This window comes from Rhinolophus hipposideros (assembly GCF_964194185.1).
Source record: "Rhinolophus hipposideros genome assembly, chromosome: 7".
In the NCBI taxonomy this organism is placed as follows: domain Eukaryota; kingdom Metazoa; phylum Chordata; class Mammalia; order Chiroptera; family Rhinolophidae; genus Rhinolophus; species Rhinolophus hipposideros.
The window spans coordinates 11,896,559-11,908,840 of NC_138053.1; positions in this window are offsets into that span (position 1 = coordinate 11,896,559).

Consider the following 12,282-nt stretch of genomic DNA (forward strand, 5'->3'; position numbering starts at 1 on the left):
ACATTGAAAGACAGCAGACACTTGGCCATTAGTACATATTTATAAGCATAGTTACATATTTTTAGCTTAGTTGCGGTCTCTGTGAGATTTCAAAATACTTTTACACTTCGGTCAAACAACCATGGCTACTGTTCACTGCGTGCTCACCATCTACTATGCTTATCATGTACCAGGTGCTCAGTGTGTAATGAATGTGCTCTTGTTTATTCCTCACCACGACCGCATGAAATAGCTATAGTTATCAGTTTATGGGCTTTTTAGTGTTTTTTAAATCATTTCATATTTGGGATTCTGTTCTACTATTCTTTATTTTAGCAACAAAAGACTTCTGAGTCTGCATAAAAATATCTTTTGACACATGGCATAAGGAAACACTTGATAAGTTTCATGGACAAGACAACTTGACCTTCCTTCAACTTGGAAAATCAGGCCTCTCTGGGTTCATCATTGAACAGCATCAGCAGGGAAACCTAACAGTCAGGGAAAATTCCTGTTCAAAACACTAAATCTTTTTAGTGATGTCCATTGGTCATCTTGTTGTGCAATTTAGGTGTTAACAGTGTTGTAAAGTAGGAAAACTATTTACATATGTATAAAATAAGTGTGTGGACGTCACAGGAAGATGAGAAATGAGTCAATAGCAAATGTTCAAGTCAGTGAATCCCTAATTTCAGTAGCTGCAGCAGGAAATAGGAAATCTTGTAAAGGGAAGGTCAAGGAAAAGACATCAGTTCTTTGTTAGTGGTGTGGCAACGCTTTGTCTTTCTCAATTTAGGTGGAAATGGCTTCAGATTCCAAGGGAAAACCCAGAGAGGAAGAGCAGATAAGACAGGCATTGTGCTGAGCCAGAAACCAAGGCTTAGAGAGGTAAAGACAATCCTTGCAAGGTTACACATATAGGAAGTGGTGCAGTTGAGATTTGAACCTGGGTGCTCCACTGCCCTCCGAATTAGCAGGAAATGAAAGAGTGGACAGTATGATACTATGCTGAGGGTGCTTCCTGGAGAGCCACTCACAGGGCCGATTTCTTCTATATAAAAGCAAAGAAAACTCCAACAAGTGGCATTCCATGCAGCTGTCGTGATTCCACCTATCTGAGGTAAACCCCTGCGAGTTTTATTTTTAGGGGATTTCAACTGGATTTCTAAAATTAAATAGTTACCCAGAAGCAGAACAGACATTTGAAGAGAAGAGGAGCTTGAGAGAGACTGAATAAGGAATATGTTTCTGATTTTGGCTCATTTGCTACCTCTGCTAAAATTGAGAAGAGGCTGCTAAGAGGCTTCAACTTGGGAGCTTTAGTAAAGAATGTTTCTCTGGAAAGTGAATAATGACGACAATTCTTTCAGTGAAAGAAACAGAGTCAAATTCACCAGGAGATTGGGTACCTTTTTCCTTAAAGGACCAAAGATTGAAAGCTGCCACTGGGCACTCTGTGAATTCCCCTGCGGGAGGACTCATTGGCATCGAGCTCAGGAGTGACCCACCTGTTAGTACACCACACAGGAAGGGGTCACAGGAATAACTCAAGTTCCCAAGACCATTGGTTTTGTCTAAGAGAAAGGCAACCAACCCAGAGCCCCGTGAATGTCCAGTCTAGCCTTAACTTTTAGTGGATTTTAATGTTTCACAGTGTCTTGAAGACAAAGCCAACAACTGATTTTTACATGTGGCGAGTGGATCTTTCCCTGCTCTAAGCAGACAGCCAGGGAAAGCAGGGCGTTTCTGTTATCTCACATACTGGAGGTACAGTAAAGAGAAAAATGAACGAAGCGAGTGCTTAAGGTAAAAGGATTGGATGAGATCAAAATAGGCACTAGGGGCCTGGTGAGCAGTTTTTGGCAGGGTGCCCAGAGCAGCTTCAGGAGATGGAAAGAGCATTTCCTGCTCTGTTAAAAAATAAATAAATAAATAAATCCAGCTGTCCTCTAAGGGACGGTCTATTCATCTTGTGCAGCATTATGTCATTAATTTGAAAATGGCAGGTAGTAATACAAACAGCAGTTATGTTCTTAACACCTGAATGCATGGGTCTCTCCATTTGTCACCCACCACATGCCTGGGTTGTATTAATATTATCTTGTATGTGGATGGTTTCCAGAAAGTTTTAATCTTGGCGAAAGCTTGAACATCCTGTTGTTTCTCTAAAATTTCTCCTACATCTCCCATCTACTTCTGTTTCTCTCAGCCCACATTTATCTTTGAGAGAAAATAAAGGGTAACCACCATATAGGTTCGGCAGATGTTTTCATAACCACAATTATTCTGGAATTAACAAAATTCTTCTGTCATAGAATCCAAAAATGGCTTCAAGTTTTCTCTGCTCATTAGAACTCATCAGTTACTCTCATCAACAGTACTTTGGAAGTTTTCAAAGCCCCACACAATCAGTCTAGCCGATACGTCTGGCTTTCTGCTTTCTCATCTCAGTTTGCCAGCCCTACACACCTTGGACTGGGGGAGGATTTGCCTTAGATGTCCAGGTTTGTTACTCTGAATCATTTTCCATGTGTATTTTTCCACATGCTTATACAACCTGCAATAACTACAGTCCTTTGATCTCTGAGCAGGTGTATGGCTTTATGGCACAATATTTTAAGGTAGAATTTGTTTTAATCTTCAGTTAAGCCTCTTTATACAAACAGCTGCCAAGAGAACAAATGCAATTCACTTACAAGTTGTTTGTCTAGTTAACAGTAAGAGCACGAATCAGTTTCCTGTTCACACAAAGGATTTTCTTGTGTTTGAAATCTTTGACCAAGGGGACATTGCCTTGGATTTTTACAGGGAATTTACAACTTTAATTATCTGTTGTGCTCTGTGCACCAGGATGTGAGGTGACTTAGCAAGCGGCTGGTTAGTACCAAACAAGTATATTATTAGAGTTTCTGGAAAAGACCTTTGCTCATGAAAGCATCACACAGGGTCCACATGGAAACAGAGGTTCAGCACATAGTGAAAGGTATCAGGAAGTTGGAGGACAGCACAGTAGAAAGGAAAAGGAAAGCCTTATTATCAAGATAAAATGAAGACAAAGGTTTGCAAATGGCCCATTTCCCTCAGGTTTTGTGTTCAAGGTTTTCCTTCCTTTTATTCCATGTATTTCTTCTTTTTTTCTTTAAAACTTGAAAACATTCACATTAATAAGTATCTCCAAAGGGCCTCTTGCGTTTTAAGGCCCATGGCAGGATTAGATTATCATTGGAAGATGAATGGTATACAGCATTCATAGCTGAAGCCTGGCAGCCGAAGCTCTGCATGCTCTCAAGGGATGGCATCTTGGGAGTGTTGCTGGTGGGTGTCCTGTAGTGGTGCGACCCTCACCCCCACCCCCACCCCGCTGGTGTATTAATTGACGTACTTTGTCCTTTTTGCCAGGCTCTTGAACTCTCTTCTCTTGTTCACCCAAAGAGATTTCCCTTCAGCCCAGATAAATTAGACATAGGTTGTACATTGCCTTGGGGGAAAGGTAGCTCTTATGGAACCTGAAAAACAAAGGTGGCATATTCAGGGTTCTTAAGTTCAAAGCTGCTGATTTAGATGGAAGACGGAAAAATTCACAAGCATCCTTGCAGAACCAGTTTCTCTTGTGGTCAAGTCTGGAAGAATGTGGATGTGAGTAAGTATGCAGGTTGGAAAACAGAAACTTATAACCAGGATTTGGACTAGGGGACAGGATTCTCAGGGAAATGACCCCTCCCTCTCATGCCATTCTGATGTGACAGCTGGTAGGTATCGATAAGAACTGATGGCACAGTGTACCTGGGCAGTAGGAGGACAGAGCCAATCTCCTCAATTTTATGTGTACTTGAAGTTGTGGCTGAAGGCACTCAAAAGTCCCACGCCTCCAGAGCAGGTCACTGATGTAAGCCATTGGGCTCTGTAGGTGTTGTGGCAGGAATGAGGGGGTTACAGCACTACCAGGGCATCAAGGCCACATCTTAGCAGATGGAAGCCAGGATACTACGTGGGCGTTGGGTAAATGGCTGCAGCCCCTCCAAGCACCGTGGGAATAAGATAGGATGAGTCACACCTGCAGCCAAAAGCCAGCAAGAACCTGACACAGAAATAGACACCTCCTGCTGGCTGCTGAAGGGCTACCATCTGCTTACATCCTCTTAGAGCTTATTAGCGTCAAACTCAGGATGAGCATAAAGAAGCAACATTCTTGAGCAGACTGAGTTTTTTTTTTTTTTTCTATGAAATTTTTTAATTGAGATAATTGTGGATTCACATGATGTTGTAAGAAACGATGCAGAGAGATGCTGGATAGCCTTTCCCCAGTCTCCCCAGTGGCCACAGCTTGCAGACCTGCAGTATGTTATACCAGGACATTGACATTGGCACAGAACATCTCCATCCCCACAAGGGTCCCTCTTGCTGTCCTCTTATAACCATCCTTTCTTCCCGATTCTTAACATCTGGCAACCAGTCATCTGTTCTCCATTTCTATAATTTTGCTTTTCTGAGAATATCTTTATTCCACTTTTGAAGAATACTGTTGCTGATATAAAATTCTAGATTGTTGGCTTTTTTCTTTCAACACTTCACATATTTCACTCTACTCTCTTTTTTGCTTACTTGGTTTCTGGTAACACGTCCAATATAATTCTTATCCTTGTTCCTCTACAGGTAAGGTATTTTTTTCCTTTGACTTCATTCAAGATTTTCTGTTTGACTGCTTTTTGAAGTTTAAATATAATATGCATAAGAGAATATTTGTGTGTGTGTGTGTGTGTGTGTGTGTGTGTGTGTGGCATTTATCCTGCTTGGCATACTCTGAACTTCCTGGATCTGTCATCTGGTGTCTAACATTAATTTTGAAAAGTTCTCAGCCACTATTACTTCAAATATTTTCAAATTGTTTAGCTATTCCAGTTTCTTTGCCTTTACGTAAAAATTTTAGAACAATCTTTCTATACCTTGTATATACAAAAAATCTTGCTGAGATTTGATAGGAATTGTGTTAAACCTGTATATTAATTTGAGGAGAGTTGATGTCTTTACTGTGTTGAGTTTTCCAATCCATGAACACAATATTTCTCTCCATTTATTTAGATCTTTATTTTCTTTTATTAGCATTTTGTAGTTTTCAGTATATGTCCTATACATGTTTTGTTAGATTTACAACTAGAAACTTTTTAAAACTTAAAAAAGTAAAGTGATATAAATGGCAATGCATTGTTTATTTCAGTGTTTTAGTACATGTCCATTGCTAGTACATAGAAATACAATTAATTTTTTATTTTTATCTTATATCCTGAGACCTTGGTGAGTTCACTTATTACTAGAAGGTTTTTGTAGATCCTTGGGGTTTTCTAAAATTCTGCAAATAGGGACAGTTTTATTTCTTCCTTTCCAATCTGTATGCATTTAATTTTCTTTCTTGCCTTATTGCATTGGCTGTAATGTCCAATAACAGTGAATAATGTCCAATAACAGTGAATAACAGTGGTAAGTTGAATAACAGTGGTAAGACTGGACATCCTTGTGTTGTTCCCCATCTTAGGGGGAAAGTATTCAGTGTCTCTTTATTAAGTGTAATGTTACCTGTAAGGTTTTTGTAGATGCTCTTCATCAAGAGAATAAGTTCTTCATACGAGAATAAGTTGAATAAGTTTCCCTGTATCACAATTTCTCTGAGAGTATTTAATTATGAATGGGTATTGAATTCATATGCATCAATTGATATGGTTATGTGGTTTTTTCTTTTTTAGCTTCTTAATATGCTGGATTACATTGATTGGGTTTTGAATATTGTACCAGTCTTTTATCCCTGGAATAAATCTTATTAGGTCATGACGTATAATTATTCTTCATTATTGCTGAATACTGTTGCTAATATTTTGTTAAGAAGTTTTGAGTTTGTATTTATGAGGGATACCGGTCTTAGTTTTCTTTGTCTGAATTTGACATTGGGATAATGCCAGCTTTATAAAATGAGTTGGAAAGTGTTCCCTCCTTGAAATGGTTAATTTCATGTGTCGACTTACCTAGGCCACAGTACCCAAATATTTGGTCAAACCTTATTTCAGATGTTTCTGTGGAAGTAATTTTAAATGAGATTAACATCAGCAGACTTTGAGTAACACAGATTACCCTCCATAATATGGGTGGCCCTCGTCCAAGCAGTTCAGGGTCTTAATAGGAAAAAACTGACCTCCCTTGTAGCAGCAGAATTCTGTCTGTTGACAGCCTTTGGACTTAAACTGCAACATTAACTATTCTCTGGGTCTCCAGGCTGCCAGCCTACCACACAGATCTTGGACTTACCAGCCTCCACAGTCACATGAGCAGATTCTTTAAAATCCCCCTCACCCCGCAACCACATCAAACTTAAAAACTTCTGTACCAATGTACATTCTCACCAATGGTGTATGAGGGTTCCCTTTTCTCTACATCTTCACCAACACTTGTCTTTTTTTATAATAGCCATTCTAATGGGTGTGAGGTGGTTTTGATTTGCATTTCCCTGGTGGTTAGTGATGGTGAGCATCTCTTTCATTTACTTCTTGGCTATCTGTATGTCTCATTTGGAAAAATGTCTATTTAGATTCTCCTTTGCCCACTTCTTAATCAGATTATTTTTTTGCTATTGAGTTATGAGTTCCTCATGTATTTTGGACATCAGCCCCCATCAGATATATGATTTGCAAATATTTTCTCTCATTTTTTAGGTTGCCTTTTCATTTTATCCATGGTTTTCTTTGGTGTGTAGGAGCTTTGAAGTTTGATGTAGTTCCACTTGTTTATCAAATGCATTTGTGGATTATTTTCAAGGTGAAAGGTATATTAGTGTCATTTCATTATCCAACCCACTCTGGTTTTGTAAACATTTTCAAAGAAATGTAACAGAATGAAGAGTCTCATAAAGTGCTTTCTAATGGGAAGGAAAATTAAGTTGCTTATTTTATAAAGCTGCCATAACACTCCCTTTAGTCCAACACAGCTTAGGTCATCGGGAAGAATGAAAAAGCATCTATGAACACACAGTATATGTAAGACATGTGCTTTCCCAAATTGTCTCACTTTAGGGAACGTTCAACTTCACTCTGGGGAAAATTCCACCAAACTCATGACAAATCTCACTATCATTAGTGCTGGATAGAAATAATGCAAAACATTAAACTCCCTCTTTTCCTATATCAAGGGAAGTGCTGAGAAATTCAGACTGGCAGTTCCCTGTTCAGTCTTTAGCTATCTTAATTAATTGTGTCTACTCAAGACACATCTGGAACACGATAATTTAATCGAACAACCATAATTCAATCAGACAACCGTAATTTGATCATACTCGAGATGCTTCTGTAACAACCGTAATTTGATCAAACATAAATATAAACAAACTGTAGTAGTACCAAGAAAAAAATATTGCCTTTATTTTCCACTTAGAATTTTTCATTTCATCTAAGGATTTACTACTCCTCTAGAGAGTTTATTAAAGCAATAGAACATTTGTGTGTTGGGACTTACAACTCTTACCCATTCACCACAGTTTCCTGGGGGAGACCGTCTCACAAATATTCCAACCCATTAAAGGTTAGCACTAGTACTAAAGAGAACAGAAGAACTTTCTTGAGATTCAATCTTCAGAAGAGGTTTCCCTGTCTTTGGTTTATAATGCAAGTGTTTTATTTTCTGATTTTAATTACCAAAGAAAAGAACTTTCAGTATAAACACAGGCTCCTTTTTAAAGTCTAATTCTGTTTTCTCAACATGCATCCAGTCTTCCAGTTCTTACTGAAAAAGTAGCAGATGGGAATGTGTTCCCTGAAATTATATGTCACTCCAGGGGCCTATTCAATTTCAATATTTGATTAGGTCTCAGGGAATCTGTCAGTGTGGTCTAATGCTTCAAGTAACTACCATTCCACAGTCTGAGCTGATTCACAGGCACTCTAATGTCTTAGGAGATAACTGCTGTGTTTAAAACTTGTGGAGTGAACAAGATGGAAAAAATTTGTCTTCTCTGTCTTCAGGATCTCAGTTTGTTAAAGTTCTTAGCGAAAAGCAATCTAGAGAACAACCTCATGGCATGGGTCTCAGTTTCTGTGGTAAAATAGTAGGATTGAGTAACTCCCAGAGGGTAACCAGGTTAATTTAAATTCTTGGCCTCGTTGCTAGGCTGGAAGTAAAGTGGAGAAGAAAGGAAGCCACAACCCTTCCCCTTCCCTAGACCTTCCTCCAGGCCTCTGACTCTGCAGTCTGTAGCAGATTGTACATGACCTGATTCTCTGAAGTTCGTTCACCCCTACAAAGTAGCATTCATCCACTCAAGAAAGTCCATATAGGGTTTAAAAAAAAAAAAATCCCTCTAATCAATTTCAAATTTATTTATAAAAGGAATTGTGGTGTAGAAAATGTCTCCTTCTCTTGATTTCTTTTTACCTACCATTTCTTGGATTTATTATTTAAACAAACTTGCAAGGTAAATCTCTGGAGCAAAACTGTATGTAGAGAATATTATTCTCTATATTAATTTGGACTAAATGTAGATATCTGACATAACTGGTAGAGATATAGTAAATACAAGCTCATAAGAAAAACTCAATATTTGTTGAGTGAATGAGGGAACATATGCTCTGGCTCTTTATAATATATATTTTTTTAAATGGGAACTTTTACCCGAAATGACTGTGGTGAGAAGATTTCTACGTCAATTTATAGTGGTGTCACTCTGTAAAGGCTTTGGAATGGTAGATGATGGTATGGCCGAGAAAGTGACTATTTGTTTTAGCACAAGAACTCCCATATAAATTATCAGCAGCTGGATTTCTAGAGTTATGATTTTAATTCATCTCTGGAGAAACCTTCCTTTGTGTTAGAAAAATCACAAAAGTGGTCATTTAATGACAGGAATGTAAAGTAAATACCTCATTTTCCTTCTTGAGGATGACGTTGACGTGTAATGTATATTGTATGGTTGTAGCTGTGCAGGCTGATATTGAGCATTCTGTAAAGTAGGATATATTGAGAACATTTCCTGCTAAGCATAGATATTTATAGGACTGTCAGTGTCCCACAGAGGGTGTTATTTAAGCTTGAATAACACAGGTTCTAGGACATTTGGTTGGAGTTCATGAAGTCAGACCACACCCTGTGGGTGGGGTAGAGTTTTGGACCAGGAGAAGTGGAGGCTTGTTCCCCCTTTGGAGGAAGGGATAGGGTGTGTAGTGAAATGCCAAAGGTAGCAGCTGAGCTGGTGTCTGCTGAGAACAAAGCAAGAACTTGTGACCTTAAGTTTAGGTCTATGAATAACTTAAACTAACTGTGATTTTTTTGCACCGTATCTTGAGTATTCCTAAGCATCTAACGAAGTTTTGTTAAATACTGTAGGATGGTTTGGTTATGCTTCCAGGAGTTAAGGGAGATGCTTCTGATGATAGCTTGAGCTCATTCATGTACCAGAGTGGAGGTATGGGTGAAGGAGGGGTAGTTAGAGGGTGAAAGATGACAGCCATTCTCTGAAGCTTCAGTGGTTCCGGGTGACAATGGCAAGCTGAGGTGTTGAGTCACCAACATGGTGGGGTTTCTATCAATTTATTGGGGAGCAGAACTCAATGGAAGTTTGGACACGGCAAGAATTTCCGGATAGAGGTGAGGGACCTTTGTGATTTGCATTTTTAATGGGAACTTTTAGTATGTCTCTTGTAAATCTCAATCTGCAAACTCAAATTTGCAAGCATTCCTTTATTTTCTATAAATTATCTAAATATTGACTCTGACCCCCTATCCCATCAGGGAGGCAGAAGGTTTGACCTCAGTCATCCTGTGTCTTCCTTTCCCCTGGCTTCATGCCCGGGGTTCTTGGTTCTGAGACCCTTCTCTCATCTGATGATTCTGAGTCCCCCATCGTAGTAGTCTGCTTGGTCACATGCAAGTTATACGTGGATATGGGACTGTTGGCAGGGCATGAAGCCCTCGGCCTCAGAATCCAGCCTGCCTGGAGTACCTGTGGCTGATCCCTCTGAGATCCTGCTACATCCCTAAAGTAATGTCAGGGGGCAGGGCAGGCTCCTGTGGCTACTGGGACACATGCCTCTCTGAATCTCTCCCCAGAAGTGGAGGGAAGTGCTCCAGGTCTCCTCAAGTTTCTCTCAGATACACTTTCTCAACCCTTCTTTCCTCAATGGATTGAGGCTTTGGAAACAAAAGCCTAGAAAGGAGTATAGCTTGTGGTCAGCTTCTCCTTTTATGCAAAGCTCCTGGGGTCCTCAGCAAAGGGATACAGAGTAAGCTCTCTTTTTAATGTAGAAGGAGAAAGAGATAAATACAGGAAAAAAAATGTATTAATAATCTGAAAAAGCATTCTGTTACTGGATAACAAAAGACATGGGCTTATATTTTAGCTATAGCCTGGTGAGATTTGGGGACCCTGGGTAACATATTTTCCCTATGATGCCAAATGGAAAACAAATCTGTGTAAAAGTGAATATACTCTGATCATAAGTAATCAAATTGAAATAAGTGCATCACACTCAAGCCTATTTCTGAAACTTACTAGCTATATGTAACTTCAGAGAATTTATTTAATTTACTCTAAACAAGGAGTCCACACATTTATTCTGTAAAGACCCAGATATTTAGGCTTGTTGGCTATAGGTCTCTGTCACAACTGTTCAAGTCTGACATTGTAGCAAACAAATGGCCCAGAGACAATACCTAAACAAATGAGTATGGCTGTGTTCCAATAAAACATAAGTAAAATTTTAATTTATATATGTCATGAATATTGTTTGATTTTGTTGTTGTTGTTTTTGTTCAACCATTTAAAAATGTAAAACTCTTCTAAACTGCCCAGCCATGCAGAAACAGCCGTGCAAGCTAGATTTGGCCTGTGGCTATAGTTCCTATTCTGGCTCTAAAGTCCGAAGCTTAGTTTTCCCACCTGTAAAAGGGAAACACATTAACTCACAGGGTTGTCAGCACAAGTGATGGCATAATTTTTCACTTTGCTTTATAAATTTAAGGCATTATTGCTAAATATGCTACATGTACTAAGGAGACCTAATGTCTCCGTTTTCATCTAAATAGAAGACAAAAGCAACTAGAGCTGAAACCAACGATCTTTGCAGATGTCACTTAACTGACTGTCTTTGCTTTGTCATCTTTGTAAAATGGAGTCAATGCCACTGACCTCACATGGGAAGTTTTGTAGATTAAGTAAGCAGAATGACTCTTGGTGGGATGTTTTCTTTTAGAAAATGCCTGTTCTGGTAGTTATCATTTACCTACTCACTTTTGCTTGTGATTTTGAATAAAAAGACTTTTGACTATCAGAATTCCCTTCTATTCAGCACACACATTAAAAAAAAAAAAAGATTTAGAACTGTCCTGAACGGATGAGGAATATGCAGTGAACCTTTGGTTAATCACTTTGTTTCAGTCTCTGTTATGCCTTTGGGATTATTCATTAACGTTGAATGTAGGATATAATATACTCATTTTGAATGTATATAATAGGTGATAAATCAAAAGCTCAAGACATTGAAATTGATAGTGACAACCACAACATCCAATCAGACCTGGTATACACATCGTGAGGCAGGGAATCCTAGCACATTTACCTACAGGGCCAGGCAGGTAAGATAAATGTCGTAAGCAGCCAGGCATAAGAAAAATGGGAATGGTGGGGCTGGGGCAAACTGTAGAGTGTAACCTCACCCTTCTTAAAGGCATTTAGTTTATTATTTTTGAAATTTATTTTTCAATTCCAGTTGATATACAATATTATGTTAGTTTCAGGTGTACAACATAGTGATTAGACATTTATATATGTTACAAAGTGAACATTCCAGTAAGTCTAGTACCCCTCTGACACCAGACAGTGATTACAATATTTTTGACTATATTCCCCATGCTACATTTTAAATCCCCAGGAAGGCATTTACTTTATAACAAAACAAAGTACGATACAATGAGCAAATAAAAAGCATAACACTGTTCTGGCTAAACCAAATAAGTAGGTCAGCGGAATGTAGACAGCTCTATGACTCCTGTGGAATAAGCTTGAGAAAGAAGGGACCTATGGAAGATTGTTTTTCATGGAAATGGAAGGGAAGGCCAACCTGAGAAAGAAGTATAGACAATGGGTGTCTTTGTTATGTAACTGAACAGAGGTGGGAAGTGTTAAGAAAGTTATACTGGCCTGTGGGCCACAGGCCTTGGTTCTAGCATTTCCTAGCTATAAACTTGGGATTAGTTATCTAGCTAAAACCTGTCTCATGAAGATAAAAAAAAAAATAATCTATTTGAAAATGTTTTAATTAACTATAAATAGCT